Source organism: Malus sylvestris, chromosome 9 (genome assembly GCF_916048215.2).
Source record: "Malus sylvestris chromosome 9, drMalSylv7.2, whole genome shotgun sequence".
Classification (NCBI taxonomy): Eukaryota; Viridiplantae; Streptophyta; class Magnoliopsida; order Rosales; family Rosaceae; genus Malus; species Malus sylvestris.
Window position 1 is genome coordinate 23,398,844 of NC_062268.1, and position 18,777 is coordinate 23,417,620.

Genomic DNA, 18,777 nt, shown 5'->3' on the forward strand with positions numbered 1-18,777 from the left:
TTTGATGAACCCCAACGATATAGTTAGCGGTAGAAAGTTTAGAGAAGGTGGCAGTGTTTTGGTTGGGGAGAAAGGAAGAAGATGATGTCGTTTAGGGAGTAAAATTTATTTTTGTAATGTGGACGGCAAGGGAAGGGAAAAAGGAGAGAAACATTAGATCTAAGGAAAACCTAAATGAATGTTACATGTAGTATTATAACTCATTGTATTAATGTGCAAACAATATAACAATATATAGGGTTATTTAGGGTTCCTACCTTGACCCAGGATGTCCACTAGGACTCCGAATCGAGCTATGCTGGCCGACACCTGAAAGATGACGAAGCCATAAAGTGTGATGATATGGAATAATGTGAATAAATGTAAACCTAAGAGCGCCTAAGAACCAGAGTGCACTGGTAAGAGGGAATGAATCCACTTCACACGAAGTAAGTACCGTAGAGTGGGTTGAGAATCATACCATCGCAAGAAATCTCCAATACTACGATTTTCCATGAATCCTCATCGATAAGAAAGCTCAACTAATAAACCTGGAGGGTGAAAATAAAACAAGGGTGAGTGGCCCTGGAAATACAATTTTAATAGACACCTTCTAAACTATATTACCCCTCGCTACCACACCTATATAGTTTCCAGAAAATCATACCACGTATCCATGTGAAATAAAAAATATATCAACAATAATTCCATAAATATACCACGACACAACATCTCATCAGCAATTTACATAATCATGTACTCAATAATCTATATTAGCATGCAAGTCGGAGTCACTTAATGTGACCTGTAAGACTGCACCCATAACTCATCAATCAATGCTAGCACATGAGTCGAAGTCACCTATAGTGACCTGTACAACTTACCCATATCTCATCAATCAATGCTAGCACGTAAATCGGAGTCACCTATAGTGACTTGTACAATTTACCCATATCTCATCAATCAATGCTAGCACGTACAACTTACCCATGTCTCATCAATCAATGCTAGCACGTAAGTCAGAGTCACCTATAGTGACCTGTACGACTTACCCATATCTCATCAATCAATGCTAGTACATAAGTCGGAGTCACCTATATAGCTCATCTACCAATTCTTGAACACAAGTCGGAACCACCTAAAGTGGTTTGTACAATAGGCTAGGTGTAAATAAATACGCTCAAGTGCTACGATCATGTGAGGGTTGTGCGAAGTATCGCAAGTCATCTACGAGTCGGAACCACCTAATGTGGTATGTACGATAGGCTAGCACCTACCTTGGATCCAAGGTGAGCGTGTGGTGCGGGAGGTGAACGATCACGTGAAGGCTAGGCCTTGTTCTCAGGCAGAGCACTAACATCGAGGTGTAGGATAATGAGCATCAGATGCATATAAACATAACCATACACACTGCAATCACTATCATCAACATGTACTCACCTGAAGCTTACTTGGCGTCCGCAACATCATTTGGCCTAACCACTTTAATGTCCCAACATTCTTAATCGGAACTATACCTAGTGATAGGCCAGAATAAAATCAAGGCTAATCTCTACGCTGTTAACCATCATAACTTCTTTCTTTAAAGAAATCAAGTACCATGTTAAATTCAGATTATTTTATGGCTGCATCTAACTGTCTTGCTAGATTGCCTACGTACCCTCAAACGGGATCAAGCCATTTGTAGTTCAACTTAGTACTTCAAAGCATTCACAGCAATTATGTGTATATATGCATATAGAAATGCTATAATGTAATCTAAAATTTAGCCATTACATGGAATTTTAGAATATATAAATATATATGACAAGGCATAAAATGCATAAATCAATTTAAAAGCATTTATGGAGTTATCAATCACATAGATATATATATATATATATATATATATATATATATATATATATATATATATATACATGATAAAAGGAAAAGACCCACTCACCTGAGGTCCGCGCTACAACTCCCTAGCACGAACATCAAGATGTCACGAACGATCCTCACCTAGAACAATAATCAAATCACGTCTCAGAGTTTTTATTGATAGAACATGTAACTTACATAAAACATATCCTCAACGGCATTCTAGATGATGTAACTCATTGACCAGAAGTCATCCGTCGATCAAAGGTTGAAGGTAGAGTCCATAACCCTACATAACTCGATCTGGGTGATCCGCACCTCAGATTTCCGATACTTAACTTCCACAGATTCACATTATACTTCTAAAACATTATACTAAAGTTTCATTACAATCCAACGGTTGGATCTCCGCCAATTACCAATTCAAGTGGCGGTCAACGTTTTATTTTACGAACTTACAAATCCAATTTGGGAAGATCCGTACTTCAGATTCCCAATCCGTGAGTTTCTAATATCCTTAAATATTGCATACTATAATGTATTAAAGTTTGGTGACGGTAAAACGGTTGGATCTTCAATTCACATAATGTTCAAGTAGCGGTTTTTATCAAAACTATGTTCAAACGATGTGATTTCATCAATCGGACTTCACCTATGGAATTGGGGTGTCAAACTTAGCTTAGAAAGGTCAGGGGGTGACTCAGCTCACGAGTCGCCACACACGGCAGTCGGCCGCCCCGACTCGCTGGAAAATCCAACTATTTCTAAAAATTCTCAAACTTCACAGAATTGAAGATCTCAAAGAGAGGAATAACTTTCATACCTTCCATGAAGTCCAAAAGTGGACGGAACGTGGTCAATTTTGTCAACAAAGCCGGCGGGTGCCTAAAGCTTCCCGGTGTCGATTTGTTGTCTACAGTGGTCCAACGGGGTCAAGGTTGGTTGGGATTTTCTCCTGGGATGATGGGCTACAAAGCTCAAGTGGTGGTATCGGCCATTGCTTTGCCGATTCGCTAAAAAATTGAAAATGGTGGTTGGAGCACCTCGAGAACCGTCAACTTTCGTGGCCTCAAACCGCCTCATATAGTGATTAATCAAGGTGGTTCTTGGTTGGGTTTTGTAGAGGGGAATAAGAGCTTCAAGATGGAGGTGGTGGTGTCGAAAATCTCCACCGAAATTGGCCAAAACCGGCCTTGGAAAATGGGAGGTCACGGAGGTGGTTTTGGGTTGTGCACGGGTTGAAAGGTTGACGGGAAAGGAGGGGAGAAATTCCTCTTTTTCCTGATTGGCTACTGCCTTCTTTCTCAAATTCTGATTGGTCATCCTTTGCTTTAATTGATTGGTCCCTTTTTCTTCCCTTAAAACTGATTGGTAACCATTCCCACAATGGTGGGAGTTTTAATTAATTTATAATTAAATTTTGAATAATCAATTTCAAACATCCGTTACTATACCGTTATAATCCGGACTCGCAAACGGCTTTCGCCTATGCATTCGTACCATCAAGTACTACGCAAATACGCCAAAAGAATAAGTCATACGTTCCTCTAGACGATAGTCAACGAAAATCAAAGTCCTTACCTCTAGGGCATTTTCTTAATTTCACGCTTTTAAAATTAATAAAAACGTAAAATTTGGGACGGGTTGTCACAATCTACCCCCTTAAGAAAATTTCGTCCCCGAAATTTAAAATCATTTGTTACACAACTCTCAAAGATAGGAAAGAATAAAATATATGTACTAACGAAAAAGTTAAGTCAGAGTGGTTTTACAAAAAGGGAAAATGCCGCTCCGTCTCGATTTAGAGTGCATTATTCCTTTTTCATGCCTCCAATTCATACTCACTTTCTTCTTTAGTACAACACTATAATATAAAAGTTTTTTCAAAAACAAAATGTCGAAAATATTTATATGTACTAACGTCCCATCGAAAATACATATATCTAACAACATAAGGTTTAAAGTAGTTGTACTGATAGTAAAACTGAACATAGCATTTTCAACTACGCAATCGAAAGTTACGTACTTCAAAAGTAAGTACATAGTATCCTTGGGTCGAGCCCAAGTAATAAGCAGGTGGAAGCAATGAAAACTATTCACATTATTCCATATCATCACACTTTATGGCTTCGTCATCTTCCAGGTGTTGGCCAACACAGCTCGATTCGAAGTCCTAGTGGACATCTCAGGTCGGGGCGTGTCAATTTGGTATTAGAGCCAATCCATGTCCGGAAGTGTGCCGACGAGGACGTTGGGCCCCTAAGGGGGGTGGATTGTAACATCCCACATCACCCAAGGGAGTGGATCATGTAAGCCTTACATGTATATTTCCATCTCTACCTAGAACGAGGCATTTTGGGAGCTCACTGGCTTCGGGTTCCATCGGAACTCCGAAGTTAAGCGAGTTCATGCGAGAGCAATCCCATGATGGGTGATCCACTGAGAAGTTCTCATGTGAGTTCCCAAAAACAAAACCGTGAGGGCATGGTCGAGGTCCAAAGCGGACAATATCGTGCTACGGTGGAGTCGAGCCCGGGATGTGATGGGGGCCCGGGCCGAGATGTGACAGATCATATGTTAAATGAAATTGTGTAAGATTAATTTCAGATATTATGTTTTTAGTTCATTTTGCAAGATCTAATTCAGACTTTTTGCAAGATTAGTTTCAGATTTTTGCATGCTCAATTTCATATTTTTGCAAGAGCACTTTCATTTCTCGATGATCAGTTTGTGTTAGACTATCCATATGTAAAATCAAATTGTGTAAGATTAGTTTCAGATTTTATTTTTTAATTCATTTTTCGCAAAAATTAGTTTTCAGATTTTTTGGCATGATTAGTTTCAGATTTTTTGCATGCTCAGTTTCATATTATTTGAAAGATCAGTTCATCTTCTTATTTCATTCATGTAATATCAGTTTCATTCATTCAACAATTTCATATTTGTTGCAAGATCAGTTTATGTTCTTAGTTCATACTTGTAATATCAGTTTTATTGAATCAATTTACCAACTTTTTGTTTTTTTTAGGAAGATTTCACCAACAGTTAAACACTACAACAACAACAACAACAAAGCCTTTTCCCACTACGTAAGTAAAAAAAAAACCAATCCAGACGCTAGTGCTAGTAAAAGATGGGGAAGACCAAAATCCGAGGAGCATCAAACATCATATGAAGAATATGCACAAATGAAAGTCAACGTGATGGCTTTCAGAGAGAAAATTGAAGAACTCAAGCCAAAATTTGTAAAAAAAACCCAATAGTACTCAAGAAAGGGTATAGTCAAATAACCACTGATGGTGTATAACACATCTATGGAATACCAAACAAAGGGAAACAAGTCTCATAGTCGACAAAAGACCTAGAAATCCCAAAGTTGGTGAAAACAACTTTATTGAGTGTCAAAAGAATCAACATAAAATTTCTCTTTGATTATTGCATTTGCTGCTAGTATAGGAAAAGGGGATGAACAACCAGCATGTTTGATAATTTTGTATTTGTTGTTCATCATACTCCTCTAAAGTTTAGTAGCAAGACTACCCTGAAATTTTGTCAAAAGTTGGGCCACAATTGAAAACATCAATCAATTCAATTGAGCCAAAAAAATTGCAAGGTACTTGATTGAAGGCATAGACAGAGCACAAAGCAGAAAAAAGGATAAGCAGTCAGTGTTCTGTTTTTTATCCATAGTATTGGGCAAGTGATTGTATAAACATCATCAACAAAAAAAATTTGCTAGGTACTTATCAAAATCTGTTTTTTTTATCCGTAATATTGGGTATGTGATTTTATAAACATCATCAAACCAAAAGCAGGAACGGAGACAAGTACACCAACAACAGTCAAGTGAGATTTAACAACACTCCAACAAAAAAATCATAAAGACACAAATGAAAAACTGGAAGTAAAATCACTTAATTATCAGTTTCTATAATATCTTCATATGTCAGCCATAGTCTATAAGTTTTGTAAATTAATTCTGCAAATTTTTTTTATAAGCTGACTCTGTAGTAATTAATAAATGTTAATAATGATGAAATTCATAGCTATTAGGAGGGGAAGACAAACTGATTCTGCATAAATCATTTTTTGTAAAACTAACTATGTAATAAGTAATAAACTGACTATACATATATGTTATTGGTGGGGGGATAAATTGATTCTGCATATATCTTTTTCAGAAAACTAATTATGCACATATCTTTTTGTGTAAACTGATTCTGCATTATTTTCAAAAGTATCAAATTCTAATTCTTAATTTTCATATATGGATAATAAAAAACAAATGGATGTTGATCCACTTACGAATGATGACCCTAACAACCTAGAGATTGAACAAGTTCAGAATGATGAACTTAACAACATTGATAGAAGCATATTTATGCGACTGAGTTAGCTTGTTCTCATGCATTTATGTTGTTATTTCTTAGTTAATTATGTATTTTAAGCTATTTTCGTGTGTTTGTAGGTCCATAGGCCTTATAAAGCAATAAGGTGCATTTTGGTGCATTTTGGAGCAGTTTTGGGCTTGGAATGGATAGCATATGCATGGAGCAAGGTGGATGGACGAAATTGAAAACTAAAGAGGCTAGGAATGTGTTAAAGAGAAAGAAGAATTAATGTAAAAAGGACAAAGAGCTCAGCAACCAAAGAAGAAACATGAGTCAAGATTACCTTATTTTGATTTAACCTTTCTTAAACCTAATTCAACTAAGTTCCAGCCACAAAGAGGGTTCCCAAAGATAGTAGGACACTAAATAACGATTCTAGAAGCCTTAATCTCAGCCATAAAGGGGTGTCACTCCACCATTCACCTTCCATGTTGTGCCATCATCATTGTCCATTCCTTGCACTCATTTGACGCACCACTCCTTCACCTTTCCATCAATGCCGTGCACCACCATTGTCCCCTCCATTAATCTAGATTTCATGCATCATTGCACTCCCTTTGGATTCCTATGCCGTGCATCATCATCCATGTTCCCTCCATTAACTCATTTGTTGCATCATTCCACTTCCTTTCCTTTGTCTACCATGTGCACAATATTCTTGTCCACTCCATGCAATCATTGCTGCACCATTCCTTGTTCCCTCCATCATTTCAGATTTCATGCATCATTTCATCACTTTAACCACCACTTCATGCACTTATTGTTGCACCATCACTCCATTTTACCCCCCATGCTTTGCATCATCACTTCACTTTCACCTTTGAATCATTGCACACACCACTCCATGTTCCCCTCCATTGCCGTTGATGCGAAAATTAACTTAACACACAAATTAAACCCTCTTGTTGTCAAATTGTAATATAAATGCAAGTAGGGATCGTTCTAAACCGGGGATTAGGAGGGCTTGCTAAAACCTCTAAACTGACTTAAAAACATATAAACAAAGTTAAAAACACTAAATTAGACTCAAAGAACTTAAAACAAACTCAAAGAACTCAAAACAAGCTAAAAACGCTCAAATCTGCCTAAAAACACAAACTGGGCAGATTTGGACTCTAACACACTTTTGGGACACCTAAAAACACAAATCAAAACAAATTTTGACTAATAAAACACTTTAAAGTAAAGGGGGTTTTGGTTTTGACGAATTTGAAAATAAAACAAGTAAATTAAAGAACTAATGAAATCTGCACGAATTTGAGTAAATTGAATGGATGGAATGCTAGCTAGGAGGTTCTTCTCCACACATGACATACTTTCACATAAACCAATTTTTAGTTGTTCTTTCGATCAATCATGAAACTCAACACCCCAGGTTAATTAAATCCGCTTAAATTAACCTTCAAGTTCTCCTTAAGTTATTGAATTGGATGGGAAAGCGCATACAACAATTCAAGCATTCTTCAAAAGTTCTTTACGTGAACAGCACAATAAAGATACAACCAAAGATCATTAAGCATTATGAAAACTATAAGTATTGACGAGGCATTCGTTACTATGATGAGCATGAAACTCCTGCCAAGAATTTATTTAACGCGATCATTTATAAGCGACCTCCACTACTTGTGAATATAAGTTTGTAACTATTACGTGAAACTCCTTTATACTCTAGCATCATATTCATGCATGCAAACTAAGTGTGCACTCTTAATAAACATACGTGAATTCACAACTGAAGGTAATCAAATCATATTGCAAGCATGAACATGGTTTTGAATTCCCCCCTAGCTAATGGGGGTTTAGTTCCTCATACTCACAAAGTAAAGATAAACAAATTTAGACATTGAAAACAAAAGAATGAAAACACCTAAAAACGCTCTAACAATCCAACTTGAATGGCAAGCACGTCCAAGGGTCGTCCTTCTTCTCTTTGTTGCGGCACAAGGTGTGGTTTGATGGATGAGTGGTAAATTATGGTGGTGGATGGATATAGGTGAGTTATGGTGAAGGGTGGATGGGTGGATTGTGTTCTCCCTTGTTATGGTGAAGGGTGGATGTATTTATAGGCTAGGGAGAGGACCACCATCTAATTAAGGTGGTAGTGATGAGTGTTGTGGTAATGAGTGGATGTAATGGGTGTGGTGGATGAATGTTTGGTAATGAGTGGGTGTAATGGGTGTAGTGGGTGGATGTTTGGTAATGAGTGGATGTAATGGGTGTAGTGGATGAGTGTTTGGTAATGAGTAGTGTTTGGTAATGAGTGGATGTAATTGTTGTAGTGGGTGAGTGTTTAGTAATGAGTGGATGTAATGGGTGTAGTGGATGGATGTTTGGTAATGAGTGGATGTAATGGGTGTAGTGGATGGATGTTTGGAGTTGTAGGTCAACACACTTGCACACACACATGCTGATTTCTAGCCTTCAAATCTTCAAAAACGTCCATCCTCATGTCTCCATGCTTGCACTATCCAATCTTGGCCCAAAAATGCTCCAAAAGGCTCCAAATAGCACTTTGTTGCTAACTTTGTTATTTGAACGTACAAACACACAAAAATAGCTTAAAGTACTAAAATAACTAGAAGTAAACTAAGTAAATGCCAAGAAACAAGCTAACTAAGTTGCATAAATATGCTCCTATCAAATTCCCCCACACCTAGCTTTTGCTAGTCCTCGAGCAAAACAAAAGAAACAAAATGAAACAAAACAAGAAAACACAACCTAACCTTCCAACATTTGCCTCAAGGATTTCCAATGCACATGACATGTTAAAAATCATCATTCCCACAGATTTTGGTTATCTTCACACTTGAGCACAAACTTAATCACAATCACTACTTACTAGTTCACAATTAACCAATTAAAACAATGTTTTGAATGTAGTAACATGACTTAGAGAATTTGCTCAATTCCTTACAAGATACTCTCTATTTTCTCACACATTTTCTGACTACACACCCTATACTAGGTATATGTGAGAAGATTGATGTAAACATGAAAGACTAGGACTCATATATGTTATAACAAAGAAAGCAATTTTCTAGAGTTATTAAGCATGTTTAGATATGATCTCATGAATGGAATGCTACTACTTAGATGTGAGAATCAGTGACACCATATGCTCATACCAATTTCGAACTCCACAAATTGAAATACACAACACTCAAGATTGAAGTCAAGGGTTGTAACAGGACTTGGGGGTAATGGCTAATAAAGAAAGGATAGGAATAACAAACGTTCTTAAAGCAATAGCAAGCAAAGCAATGAAATAGACACTTGGAATTCACTTTAGAATGCATAATCAACTTTTAAATACAAAGGGAAGATTCATACAACACTTAGGGACGAATTCAATGTTTTGGACCCTTTTTTAACGAACTTTTTTTCTTTTCACTCTTTTTTTATTTTATTTTATTTTATTATTTTATTTTATTTTTTTTTCTACTCGTGCCTTATTGGACTTTGGCGCGCACACACACACACACACAAGAATCACTTTCCCCACACTTGCTTTCTGCAATACATTGATAAAAAAGGAGTTCATTTTAAGTCATGCTTTACTATGCTTCAAGAACAAGGGTATGGATGGTCCTAAAACTAGGCTAGGTAAGGATAGTGTGGTTTAGCAAAGAACATAGGCTTAACAAGGCTCAACGGGGTTAAACTTAAACACATAATGAAATAGGGGCATGACAATTTGGCTTTGGTGGTCACTACACAACTTCATCTTGAAAATGTGTTATGCAAATCAATAGCATGCTTTGAATGAAATAGGCATGAGTTCTAGCATTTGGAACTAGATGATGAAACGCCTTCTAAGTAGCAACCAAGCAAAGAATAATGAGATCATGCAACGACTTTAGAAAACAATGATGCACAGATTATTAACTCTCCAAATAAACGTTTAGGCTCAAGTCTCACAAGGTTGTAGTGTACACTCACACAAAAAACAAGCAAACAAACAAACAACAAATAAACATGACAAGTATGGTAAAGTAAAAACTAGACATAGTAGAGTTTAAGAACGCAAATCTGGTTTTGGAGATAGATGATCTTGTTGTCTTTCCACAGCTTTGATCTCGAACTGGTTTGGAATTCTGGGCGAGGAATATGAGAGTTCCTTGGTTTCAAATCAGACTCCTTCTACTGGGTTGATTTGATTGTGCAGTCTGCATTCTTCTCTGCTTGTTTCTTCTACACGGCAGGCAGGCAAGAGGTAGAGGTGTTGGTCTGTTTCTTTCTTCAATCTTTCCAAGTGCCCACCTCTTGCTTTCTTTCTCATTGTCCCTAGCTGAGGATGAATTGGCAAATTGTCTCCATATGCTTCAAGGTATCATTTTCACTTCCCTTATCTGTTCCCCAAGCAAATGTGGTAGATGAAGAGGAAGCATAAGATGATGAAGATGAGTACTCGAGAGCAAGGCTAGGTAAGCAATCAGGAAGGGGTTCCAGGCAGTCGGTTCTAGATCGGAAGATTGATACCAAGTGCTGGCTGATTGCTCTATTTCTCCTTGTCCCAAAACAACGACAAGGAGAAGGACAGGGAGAAAGCATGATATGAGATACTTTTGCTTTCAACCTTCATGATATGAAATACTTTTTCTTTGGATGAGTAGTTTGCAGAGGTACCCTAAGGAATAAGGAACATTGAGTGACTCGAGATGGTTTGTTGGAAAGGCATTCTTGGAGAAGAAGAAGGGTTATGTATGTCTACCTTGCAATTGAGGGTGAAGGGTAACATTTATAGGAATTAATAACCGGTATTATTCTTTCACTTTTGTCAGCAATCGTTGGATGATTTAATAGTAAACTTCACGTGCTTTCTACTTCACAATAGATCTTCGACAGATTGCCCATAATTTCTGCAAGGCTGAGTGTGCATGTGACAAGCGCTGACACGTCTGGAAAAGCAAGTGCCTCTTCGATATCTGGAATCGGCCTTCGATAAACTACCCGTGATTTTCGCAAAGCTGACTTTGCATGTGAAAGATGCTAACACGTCTGGAAAAACAGATGCCTCTCCGATATCTGGAATCGACGCTTCGACAAACTGCCCGTGATTTTCACAAAGCTGACTCTGCATGTGACAGATGCTGACACGTTTGGAAAAGCAAATGCCTCTCCGATATCTGACCTTGCCTTTTCAATCTCTGAAATCCCGTCGAGTGCAGAGGTTGTATGTGACAAGTGCGGACAAATCTGGAAATGAAGATTGGCTGTGGTTTCTGAGCAAGCCCAGCTTTTGAGAAAGCTAGCGCCTCTTCGATTTTTAAGTTGGCCTCTTCGATTTCTGAGCTCGTCTCTTCGATCTCTGAAATCCCGTCGAGTGCTGATTTTTATAGAGGTACGCAGACCGTTCAAAGCACACTTGAATTTCTGCTTGTAGAAACTCCCTTCTTGCACTTCTACGATCTTGACTTGTCCGACCTCTTCTTTCTTTAACACCTCTGAAAATGTCTGGCCCCTCCGACCATCGTTTTGACTTGAACCTTGGTGAAGAGGTCGTCCCGCCTTCTCAAGACAACATATGGCGCCCATCCTTCATATCCCCTATTGGTCCCCTTACCGTTGGGGATTCGGTGATGAAGAATGATATGACAGCTGCGGTGGTGGCCAGGAACCTTGTGACTCCCAAAGATAACAGACTACTTGCCAAACGGTCTGATAAGTTGGCTGTTAAGATTCTCTGGCTCTCAATGTGCAGTGCGCAGGTTCCGTGTCTAATATGGCCCAACGCCTATTTGCTCGAACTCGTCAAATTGAATCATTGGAGGCGAAAGTGATGAGTCTCAAACAGGAGATTAGAGGGCTTAAACATGAGAATAAACAGTTGCACAGGCTCGCACATAACTATGCTACAAACATGAAGAGGAAGATTGACCAGATGCAGGAATCTGATGGTCAGATTTTACTTGATCATCAGAGGTTTGTGGGTTTGTTCCAACAACATTTGCCTTCGTCTTCTGGGGCTGTACCGTGTAATGAAGCTCCAAATGATCAACTTCTGATGCTTGCTCCTTCTGGGCTCCGCCGATTACTGAGACTTCTCCTAAGCAACCTTTGTGAAGGCTCCCTCTTGTAGCTTTTTTCTGCTTAATGTTCCTTTTTTTTTTATGAAAATGAATGTAAAAAATACCTTGCATAACTGTCAGTGTTTTAAAAATAAACCCACACCAAAAACAATTAAACAAGTAACAAATAAAAATGACAATCATGGCAAAATAAAAGTACAGAAAAAGGAAGGTTTTTAGGAATGCAAAACCAATCGTGGAGCAATTCAAAAATCTTTCTTATTTGAATACATAGGTTGCCTCCCAAGAAGCGCTTGCTTTAACGTCTTCCAGTCGGATGAAACTTCCTTCTAAACTTGGATAGGGCCCATAGCATGGAATTGATCCTTGAATGGATGGTGATATTTGACGTGATCTGGCAATGGTTTAAATTCTAGTGTAGGTGCTTGAATCATCAAAATCATCAAGTTAGTATATAATAAAATCGAAGTTGGAGAAGATGGCTTACTTGCTTGCTCCAACACAAACTCAATTACGAACACCACATCTTTGAAGGTTACAGGGATATGAGACTTGGCCATATTTGGTGTTTTGAGAGTTATGACTTGTCCCGTGTCATAAAATCCAACTTCTTTGGGAATTTTCGTCTCAAGTGTATCTTCTTTGATGAATTCTAGACATTCCCCATCCACTTCTTACTCTTGATTCGTTGGAAAGGTTTCGAAGATGCCTTTCTCACCCTCTTCTTCCTTGGATTGCATGATCTTGCAAGGAATAAGGACATTTGGTGAAACCGGGTCAGGACAAATTGAATTTAGATTTACCTTGGTTGTAGTGGACGACATAGAGGGCATATGGGGTTGCGGCAAAGGTGGTTCTTCCCTTGCCGTGGCCTTGTTATTCTCCTCTTCTTCGAGCAGCAGTTTTTCATCCATGTTTTGGCTTGGTTTGGATGTGTTGGGTTCACCTCCAACCTCCATAGCACTTCCCAAAGTGATAGCATCATGGATTTCAAAATCTTCCTTCAAATTTTCAATAGTTGAGTTGGAGAGTTCACTTTGCTCTTGAATTTGTGCCATGAACTCCATAATCTGCCCAATTTGCTTCTCCAATTCACCCGTCTTCTTGGCTTGATTTTGCATCTCTTTGTTTCCATTTTCTACTTCCTGGTTCAAAGAGGTGAGTAACTTATTAAACATATCATTATCCAAAGATGTACCTGAATTGAATTGGGTAGATTGTTGTGGTGGTTGCATAGGTCTTGAATAGAACTCCTCTTCTTGCTGCCAATACCTATCTTGTTGGAATTGTTGAGGTTTCCCCCACATGTAATCTGAATAATCTCTCCAATCCGAATTGTAAGCGTTGGAAAACATGTTGTCCCATGATTGGCTATGGCCTTGATAACCCCAAGCATCTTCATTCGCAGCGAATTGAGAACATTGATGAGTTGGATATCCTTGCCCATAGGACACACCATATGTAGGGACACTTTGCATTGTGGTCCCTTCGGCATATTGTGAGAATTAAGAAGTAAGTTTCGCCAATTTAGCTTGAATGGTAGCAAAATCCATGTCTTACTTCTCTTGTACCTGAAATCAAGGAAACAAAACTAAAACAAATATCATAAGTAAAAATAAAAAACATAAATAGAAACAAAGTCAGTAACTAAAACAAAAGACATGAAAAAGAAACAACGGGGGATTAGCAAAGTTGCTAATCCCCGGCAACAGCGCCAAAAATTTGATGCGAAAATTAACTTAACACACAAATTAAATCCTCTTGTTGTCAAATTGTAGTATATATGCAAGTAGGGATCGTTCTAAACCGGGGATTATGAGGGTTTCCTAAAACCTCTAAACTGACTTAAAAACATATAAACAAAGTTAAAAAAACTAAACTAGACTCAAAGAACTTAAAACAAACTCAAAGGACTCAAAACAAGATAAAAACGCTCAAATCTGCCTAAAAACACAAACTGGGCAGATTTGGACTCTAACACACTTTTGGGACACCTAACAACACAAATCAAAATAGATTTTGACTAATAAAACACTTTACATTAAAGGGGGTTTTGGTTTTGACGAATTTGAAAACAAAACAATAAATTAAAGAACTAATGAAATCTGCACGAATTTGAGTAAATTGAATGGATGGAATGCTAGCTAGGAGGTTCTTCTCCACACATGACATACTTGCACATAAACCAATTTTCAGTTGTTCTTTCGATCAATCATGAAACTCAACACCCCAGGTTAATTAAGTCCGCTTAAATTAACCTTCAAGTTCTCCTTCAGTTATTGAATTGGATGGGAAAGCGCATACAACAATTCAAGCATTCTTCAAAAGTTCTTTACGTGACCAGCACAATAAAGATACAATCAAAGATCATTAAGCATTATGAAAACTATAAGTATTGACGAGGCATTCATTACTATGATGAGCATGAAACTCCACTACTTGTGAATATAAGTTTGTAACTATTACGTGAAACTCCCTTATACTCTAGCATCATATTCATGCATGCAAACTAAGTGTGCACTCTTAATAAACATACACGAATAAGTTATCAATCAAGCAGTTAAACAAATTGAATTCACAACTTATGAAATCACAACTGAAGGTAATCAAATCATATTGCAAGCATGAACATGGTTTCGAATTCCCCCTAGCTAACGGGGGTTTAGTTCCTCATACTCACAAAGCAAAGATAAACAAATATAGACATTGAAAACAAAAGAATGAAAACACCTAAAAACGCTCCAACAATCCAACTTGAATGGCAAACACGTCCAAGGGTCCTCCTTCTTTTCTTTGTTGCAGCACAAGGTGTGGTTTGATGGATGAGTGGTAAATTATGATGGTGGATGGATATAGGTGAGTTATGGTGAAGGGTGGATGGGTGAATTGTGTTCTCCCTTGGTATGGTGAAGGGTGGATGTATTTATAGGCTAGGGAGAGGACCACCATCTAATTAAGGTGGTAGTGATGAGTGTTGTGGTAATGAGTGGATGTAATGGGTATGGTGGATGAATGTTTGGTAATGAGTGGGTGTAATGGGTGTAGTGGGTGGATGTTTAGGAATGAGTGGATGTAATGGGTGTAGTGGATGAGTGTTTGGTAATGAGTAGTGTTTGGTAATGAGTAGATGTAATGGGTGTAGTGGGTGAGTGTTTGGTAATGAGTGGATGTAATGGGTGTAGTGGATGGATGTTTAGAGTTATAGGTCGACACACTTGTACACACACATGCTGATTTCTAGCCTTCAAATCTTCAAAAAACGTCCATCCTCATGTCTCCATGGTTGCACTATCCAATCTTGGCCCAAAAATGCTCCAAAATGCTCTAAATAGCACTTTGTTGCTAACTTTGTTATTTGAACGTACAAACACACGAAAATAGCTTAAAGTACTAAAATAACTAGAATTAAACTAAGTAAATGCGAAGAAACAAGCTAACTAAGTTGCATAAATATGCTCCTATCAGCCATGCACTCCTTCTATAAAAGGAGTGTGTGTAACAGCCATAGGGGCAGATTTTGTTAAAGCATTCACCACCATTTCAACACAACCTTCATCCAAACACATCCATTCATCTTCACATCCATTCCTCCATATAAACAAACCTTCAAACACTTACCAACACATTGTGCCGTAGCAAAGGAAGGGAAGGAAAGTGTTTGGACGTGATTGTTGTTCAACTTGGATCGTTGGAGCGTTTAGGTGTTTTCTTTCTTTTGTTTCCAATGTTTAAATTCATTTTCTTTCATTTTGTTGTGAACATGAGTGGCTAAACCCCTCTTGGCTAGGGGTGATTTCAAAGCCATGATTATGTGTGCAATATGATTTGAAAAATTCCAGTTATGAATTCTTGAATCGTGAATGCAATTGGCTTAACTATTTGATTGATAACAGATAAGAACATATTTATGCGACTTAGTAAGCTTGTTCTTGTGCATTTGTGTTGTTATTTCTTAGTTAATTATGTATTTTAAGCTATTTTCGTGTGTTTGTAGGTCATAATAACAAAGTTTGCAAGAAAGTGCATTTTGGAGCATTTTAGAGCATTTTTGAGCCAAGATTGGATAGTGCAAGCATGGAGACATGAGGATGGACGTTTTTGAAGATTTGAAGGCTAGAAATCAACATGTGTGTGTGCAAGTGTGTTGACCTACAACTCCAAACATCCATCCACTACACCCATTACATCCACTCATTACCAAACTACACCCATTACATCCACTCATTACCAAACACTCATCCACTACACCCATTACATCCACTCATTACCAAACATCCACCCACTACACCCATTACATCCACTCATTACCACAACACTCACCCACTACACCCATTACATCAACTCATTACAACTCCATACACTCCTCTCCCTAGCCTATAAATACATCCACCCTTCACCATAATTTAGGGGCCATCATCCAAAGACACTACATTTCACATCTCATAACTTCATTCACAAACAAAATTTCCTTGCCATGACCTCCATCCATTCATCTAGCCATACTACATCTCACCAATCCATACACTTTCATCTCTTAGCCGTGCAAATCCATTCCATCCCTATATCCATACACATCCTAGACACTTGTGCTACAACAAGGTGGTGAAAACAAAGGTCCTTGGCGTTTCAAGCTTGGAACTTTGTAGCGTTTTAGGTGTACTTCATTCTTGCTTTCAATGTCTACTTTGTTATTTTCTAATTTTGTTGCAATTATGAGTGGCTAAACCCTTATTTAGTTAGGGGGAAGTTTGAAGCCATGAACATGCTTGAGATATGAATTGATTTCTTCCAATTGTGATTTGATAAGTTGTGATTGCAATTCAATTATCTATTTTATTCATAACTGATTCTTGTATGTTTATTAAGGATGCATACTTAGTTTTCATGCATGAATTAGACGCTAGAATATAAATGAGTTTCACCTAATCGTTACAAGTTTATATTCATGAGTAGTGAAGGTTGTCTATCACAATCGCGGTAATTGAATTCTTGACAAATGTATCATGCATTCATAGTTATAATTGCCTCGTCAACACTTATGATTTTCATTGAACGTAATGATCTTTGATTGTATCTCTATTATGCATTCATATAGGGGACTTTTAGAGAATGATTTGGGTTGTCGCATGCATTCATCCAATTCAATGAGTAAAGGAAAATCTGAGGGTTAATTTGAAGGATGATTTTGTGAAAACATGTTCATTTAAACAACATCTATAGCATGCTATTAACAATTAAAAGGCGGAATCATGCTTGCATGCACTTAAAAACAAAACATTAACCATGAAATTCAAAGCCTAGTAGATTGGTGAACCAAGACTCAACTCAAATCAAAGTGAGTTGAGAAATTTATACCTTTGTAGATTCCTCTTTGCATAAGAAAAGGCTAATCACCCAAAGAAAGGGCCTGCATTCCTTGCATCTTAAATCTATGGATTTGGATGGATGAAAAGTTTTCTCCAAGTTCTCAAAATAGAGAACCTCTAAGTCTCTACACCAAGGTTAGATTGGAGAAGAAATGAGTGACCTTGGAGGAGTGGGATTGCTAGCTAATCCCTCCAAGGGGGCCGGCCTCCTAGAGAGAAAAGGAGAGACATGTTCTCTCCAATTTTCTCCAAAAGAACCTTTAATGAATTTAGGCTATAAAGTCCTTTATATAGTCCCTTCAAATAAGTGACCTAAAGAACCAAAAAGCCATTCTTCTAACATGGCCGGCCACTTTAAGGGATTTGGGCTTTTGGGCCCTAGTGAATCTTTATTCATTAAGTTGTCATACAACTTAAGTCCATGGGCTTTGACGTTCGAAGCCCATTGGGCCTTAAGGTCCAAAACTATCCCGAGGTCTTTAACGAACTTATTCGTTTGATTAATTAACATATTAATTAATCCTTGCCATAAATAATTAAACCATTTAATTATTCTTACTCATCTCCATTGTTTCTTCAATCTTCACCTTACACGGTGTACGATCCATTAGGTTCCTTTTAGCGAGGCAGTGGGCGATTAGAACTCTTTCAAATCGATTGTGAATTGAAACTTACTTTCAATTCTCCCTTTAGTGATTATACACATTTAGGGCTTCCACAAACCATGAGTGACACCTAGCAGCATATCATGGTTACCCAAGCTAATCAGAAGAGGTGGAGAACCTATTCAGTTTAGGATTACAAATGCAATACGATCTTTCTCTAATACAATACTCTTGACCACATTGTTTGGTTTGATAGTTTATTCATGTCTACTATCCAATGTGATTCGTTTACTTATATGATTACCTTGAATGTGATTTGGAACACCTTCCTAAATCTCATTCATATTCTGATCAGAGATTTTCAATCATATCATAGAGTATTCTCCCCAAAACGGTTTGAAGGTTAGAGATCCCTTGTTGTGCATTCAATTGCCTCCATGGCTAAGTGGCTTAACCCCAACGATGCCGTGGACACCCGCGGATGGGGTGACTTTGACATAATCAAAGATCAAGGACTTAACCACAAGACAACTGTGATGCCTCA